General features: G+C 45.1%; 1 long non-coding RNA gene across 1 annotated transcript in view; it reads right to left on the reverse strand.

The window, feature by feature from the left end:
* Positions 1-2,083: 2,083 nt before the first annotated feature.
* Positions 2,084-6,009, reverse strand: part of LOC108539632 (uncharacterized) — a 24,290-nt gene continuing 20,364 nt past the window's right edge. The window contains exon 3 of the long non-coding RNA XR_001888441.1: positions 2,084-3,775. This is a non-coding gene — a long non-coding RNA (uncharacterized LOC108539632). The remainder of the gene's footprint in view (positions 3,776-6,009) is intronic.

Genomic DNA, 6,009 nt, shown 5'->3' on the forward strand with positions numbered 1-6,009 from the left:
CAAAGCTTGCAGTGAGCTGAGATCCGGCCACTGCACTCCAGCCTGGGTGACAGAGCGAGGCTCCGTCTCAAAAAAAAAAAAAAAAAGGTACTTGGCCTGGCTAGGCGCTACTGTAGCTCATGCCTGTAATTCCAGCACTTTGGAAGGCCGAGGCGGGCAGATCACAAGATCAGGAGAACGAGACCATCCTGGCTAACATGGTGGGGCCCATAACACCCCATCTCTACTAAAAATACAAAAAAGGAGCCGGGCATGGTGGCAGGTGCCTATAGTCCCAGCTACTCAGGAGGTTGAGACAGGAGAATGGCATGAACCCGGGAGGCACAGCTTGCAGTGAGCCGAGATAGCGCCACTGTACTCCAGCCTGGGCGACAGAGCAAGACTGTCAAAAAAAAAAAAAAAAAGGAGCCCTTGGCCCTTGACTTCCTTTCTCAAACCTACACAGGTTTTTATGGTATTAAACATACCACAAATCATGGCATGAGTGTGCCATCTCTATAAAAAGACTTACATACTATGGTTAAAGTAAGAGTAGAAACCTCCCCTTGGAAGCTTCTAATAATGACACAAACAGCATGGGTAAGTAAGTCTCCAGACAGAATTCCTGCACAACTTATTACAGGCTGCTCAAAGAGCCAGGCACAAGAGGGCTGGCATCCTCTGTTTCTCTGAAAAATGTGCGAATAGGCTCTGCATTGTTCCCTACTCAGAGAAGTAGAGCCCTTCAGTCTGGCTTCCTCCAACGACATGCCGCTTCTGGGAAAAGCAAGTGGCACTGAAGAGCCTGGGAGATGCAGCACATCCACAGCTTTCAGCAAGATTAGAACCTACGACCTCACTCAGTACACAACAGGTGGGGCACAGGGATGGGTCTCTCTCTGCTGCAGTTCTCATCACTGAAGTGGCATTTCAGATGATTGGCAGTAGAACTGTCATCTTATGACAGTGTAAAGCAGCACTCCTTCCCAGAAGACAAAGCAGAAGGCGGGAAATACAGCCAGGGGTGTTGGCTTCACACCTGTAATCCCAGCACTTTGGGAGGTCAAGGCGGGCAGATCACGAGGTCAGGAGTTGGAGATGAGCCTCCCCAATATGGTGAAACACCGTCTCTACTAAAAAATACAAAAATTAGCCAAGTGTGGTGGCGTATGCCTGTAGTCCCAGCTACTCAGGAGGCTGAGGCAGGAGAATCACTTGAACCTGGGAGGCAGAGGTTGCAGTGAGCCAAGATCGTGCCACTGCACTCCAGCCTGGGTGACAGAGTGAGACTTTGTCTCAAAAAAAAAAAAAAAAAGAAGAAGAAGAAGGGAAATTCACTTAAGGCTAGAGAGCAAACTCCTTACAGAAAAGAGATGCCAGTGGGAGTTTGCAGACTCTCCTTGACAGGGAGCCAGAATCCCATTTTTGGGGGCCAGTGGACCCAAGCCTTGAAATTTAACAAAATCATCAAGTTTATTAAAGGGAAATTTCACACACCTAGCTAGGCCTAGAAGTAAATAATGAAGTACTTAATTTAGTAATTTATGAAACAAGAAATAATAGCCTAAACACAACAGCCAAGGAAGTAACATTTCCAGAAATGTTTGCTTTCCCCATAGAAACTAAGGATAGCCAGGCAGGGTGGCTCATGCCTGTAATCTCAGTACTTTGGGAGACAAAGGAAGGACGATCATTTGGATCTAAGTTCCAGAGCAACCTGGGAAAGATAGGGAGACCAGTTTTCTACCAAAAATTTAAAAACTAGGTCAGGCGTGGTGGCTCACGCCTGTAATCCTAGCATTTTGGCAGGCCAAGGCAGGTGGATCACCTGAGGTCAGGAGTTCAAGACCAGCCTGGCCCACACGGCAAAACCCCGTCTCTAGTAAAAATACAAAAATTAGCCACACGTGGTAGTGCACACCTGTGATCCCAGCTACTCGGGAGGCTGAGGAGGGAGTATTGCTTGAACCTAGGAGGTGGAGGTTGCAGTGAGCCGAGGTTGCAGTGAGCCGAGATTGCACCACTGCACTCCAGCCTGTGTGACGGAGAGAGACTAACTCAAAAAAAAAAAAAAAAAAAAAAAAAAAAAAAAAAAAATTAAAAGTCAGCCTGGTGTAGTGACACATACCTGTAGTTCCAGCTACTAAGGAGGCTAAGATGGGAGGATCCCATGAGCCTGGGAGAGGTAGCCTGCAGTGAGTAGTGAACTTCAACCAACTCCCAACCCTCCTTGGCCTTTAGAGGAGCTGCTGCTGCTAGACCCAGGCCACCATCCATTCCTACAAACCCTTGCCCACACACTTTCCCTCTGCACCTCCTCCCTGCCCAACCTGGTGGGTGCCATTGTGTCTTGGCCTGGGGCTCCTCAGCTGCCACACCCAGTGCTGCCACCAAATGAAAGTCTTTTTCATTTTATAAGAGTCTCACTATGTTGCTCAACCTGATCTTGAACTACTGAGCTTAAGTGATCCTTCTGCGTTGGCTTCCTAAAGTGCTGAGATTACAGAGTTTCTCACTGGATTAAGTCCTCCCATGCATTCCAAGGAGTGAGGCAGATCTGAAGGCTTTCCCGTACTGCTTACATTCATAAGGTTAATCTCTAGTGTGAGTCTTTTTAGGATAGTAAAAAGCAGTGGAAGCAGCAAAGGCTCTGCTACATTGCTTACACTCATAGGGTTTCTCACCAGTGTGTCTTTTTATGATATCGAAAAGAACTGTTAAAGGTTTTGCCACATTGCTCACACTCATAGGGTTTCTCTCCACTGTGAGCCCTTACACACATCTGAAGGATTGAGGCAGATGTGAAGGCTTTCCCACACTGCTTACATTTATAAGGTTTCTCTCCAGTGTGAATCCTTTCATGGTATTCAAAGGAACTGGAAGAACTGAAGGATTTGCCACATTGCTTACACTCATAGGGTTTCTCTCCAGTGTGAGTCCTTTCATGACACTGAAGGGAAGCAGAAAAAAATGAAGGCTTTATCACATTGTTTACACCCATAGCATCTCTCTCCAGTGAGTCCTTTCATGATATCGAAGTGAAGTGGCAGACGTAGGCTTTACCACATTGTTTACACTCAATGTTTCTCTCCAGTGTGAGTCCTTCCACTATACTGAACAGAACTGGAACAACTGAAGGCTTTCCCACATTGCTTACACTGATAGGGTTCCTCTCCAGTGTGTGTCCTTACATGTATTCGAAGGTTGTGGCAGATTTTACTTCTTTCCACACTTTGCATTCACAGGGTTTTCCTCCCATGAGTCGTTGGAAGGTGTGAGGCACATCTGGAGGCTTTTTCACATAGCCTACATTTACTAGGTATCTCTGCAGTGTGCAGTCTCACATGTCTCTGAAAGGTTCTAAGATAATGCTTTCCCACACTGTTTACATCCATCGAGCTTTTTTCTAGAGTGGGTCTTTTCGTGCCTACGAACACACCTGGGACACCTCACGCCTTCCCACATTGCTTACATTTATACAGCTTCTCCCCAGTGTGAGCTCTTTCATATACTGGAGAGGAGGGGTGGTATTTGAAGGCTTTCTCATGTTGTTGACATTTATATGGCTTCTCTCCATATTTCTGAAACTCAGATCCCTTGTGTCCAGTGTCAGCTCTAACGTGTGTATTAATGGATGAATGACCAATGAAGACTTCTCCATACATACACACTGCTTTCCCATGATTTTACTCCAACAGAAGTTTTCTTGTTCAGCATGTCATCTGAAATACAGGCAAAAGTTTCTCCAAAAGGATTTTCTTGTGTGCTTTCATTGGCTGTCTCTTGCATAAGACTTCTGTGAAAAATGAGAACCACATTATTAATGGTTTATTTATAAGTGATTTTATGTTTATTAACAAGTATTACACTTGCATTTTCTTTTTTTATCTTTTATTTTATTACATATATATATATATATTTTGAGAGAGTCTCGCTCCATCACCCAGGTTGGAATGCAGGGGTGTGACTCGGCTCACTGCAAACTCTGCTCCCAGGTTCAAGCAATTCTCCTGCCTTAGCCTCATGAGTAGCTGGGATTACAGGCATGTGCCACCACACCCAGCTAATTTTTGCATTTTTAGTAGAGATGGGGTTTTGCCAGATTGGCCAGGCTGGTCATGAATTCCTGACCTCAGGTGATCTGCCTGCCTTGGCCTCCCAAAGTGCTTGGATTACAGGTGTGAGCCACTGCGCCTGGCCTACACTTGCATTTTCAACATTATACAGCAGAGTGTAGGCTTTCTGCCCTGTCTAAATTGTGTGGAGGTGAACGGACCATATGCTCTACAAGATGGCCTAGGTAGATACCTAGTAATAAAAATTTTTTATATGGGAATTTTTTTTTTTTTTGGTAACAGAGTCTTGCTCTGTCACCCAGGCTGGAGTACAATGGTGTGGTCAGCTCAGTGCAACCTCTGTCTCTCGGGTTCAAGCAATCCTCTTGCCCTAGCCTCCTGCATAGCTGGGATTACAGGCGCCCGCCACCACACCCTGCTAATTTTTGTGTTTTTAGTAAAGACGAGTTTTTCCCACGTTGGCTAGGCTGGTCTCGAACTCCTGACCTCAGGTGATCTGCCTGCCTCAGCCTCCCAAAGTGCTGAGATTACAGGTAGAGCCACCACGCACTGCCCTATGTGGAAATTCTTTGTTTTGTTTGTTTTTTTTTTTTTTGAGACGGAGTTTTGCTCTTTTTGTCCAGGCTGGAGTACAATGACACAATCATGGCTCACCGCAACCTCTGCCTTGTGGGTTCAAGTGGTTCTCCTGCCTCAGCCTCTCAAGTAGCTGGGATTACAGGCATGTGCCACCATGCCCCGCTAATTTTGTATGTTTAGTAGAGATGGGGTTTCTCTATGTTGGTCAGGTTGGTCTCCAACTCCTGACCTCAGGTGATCCACCCACCTTGGCCTCCCAAAATGCTGGGATTACAGATGCGAGCCACTATGCCTGGTCTTTTTTTTTTTTTAAAGATAATTCAGTTTTAATTTATTTTAGTACTTTTCTTCACAATCCAGATATTTTAAAATGCAGAGAAAATTAACTTTCAATGATATGTTCAGGGACTGGCACTAAAAAAATTTTCAGACTGCAAATGAGTTATACAAATGAAAGTATCAAATGGAGATCCAGTTATCAAAATGAAAGCACTCAACATATTAAAAGTTCACAAGTATTTGTATTAAGCACATTTAAAAAGTCAGCTCGCTGTTGATTTTAAAGAACTATTGCAGAAGTTTGAATAGATTAGTTAATTTATAAAGAGATTAAAACACCTGAAACAAGTATTAAAAAGAAATTTGTGCCCTTATTAGAATGTTGTTAGGCTTTAAGTATGCTAATTTTGATAAATTATTGTTGTTGTTTTGTTTTTTATAAGAAATGATACTACAGAACTGCAATACTGGTCCATCACTCTTGTCTTTACTCTTCTTTTAAAGCAAGAAACAGTGGCGTGATCTCGGCTCACTGCAACCTCCGCCTCCCAGGTTCAAGCAATTCTCCTGCCTCAGGCCTCCAAGAGCAGCTGGGATTACAGGCATGTGCCATGATGCCCAGCTATTTTTTGTATTTTTAGCAGAGACAGGGTTTCACCATGTTGGCCAAGCTGGTCTCAAACTCCTGACCTCCAGGACGCCTCCCAGGTTCAAGTGATCCACCTGCCTCTGCCTCCCGAAGTGCTGGGATTACAGGCGTGAGCCACCATGCCTGACCCTATAGGGATTTTTTTTTTCTTTTTAATACAAACTGTCACTCTGTCGCCCAGGATGGAGTGCAGTGGCACAATCTCAGCTCACTGCAACCTCTGCCTCCCCGGTTCAAGCAATTCTTGTGCCTCAGCCTCCCGAGTAGCTGGGACTACAGGCGAGTACCACCATGCCTGGCTAATTTTTATATTTTTAGTAGAGACAGGGTTTCATCATATTGGCCAGGCTGGTCTCGAACTCCTGACCTTGTGATCTGCCCACCTTGGCCTTCCAAAGTGCTGGGATTACATGCATGAGCCACTGTGTCTGGCCTGGAAATTCTTTT

The sequence above is a fragment of the Rhinopithecus bieti genome, unplaced genomic scaffold (genome assembly GCF_001698545.2).
Source record: "Rhinopithecus bieti isolate Rb0 unplaced genomic scaffold, ASM169854v2 scaffold_15296, whole genome shotgun sequence".
Taxonomy (NCBI): domain Eukaryota; kingdom Metazoa; phylum Chordata; class Mammalia; order Primates; family Cercopithecidae; genus Rhinopithecus; species Rhinopithecus bieti.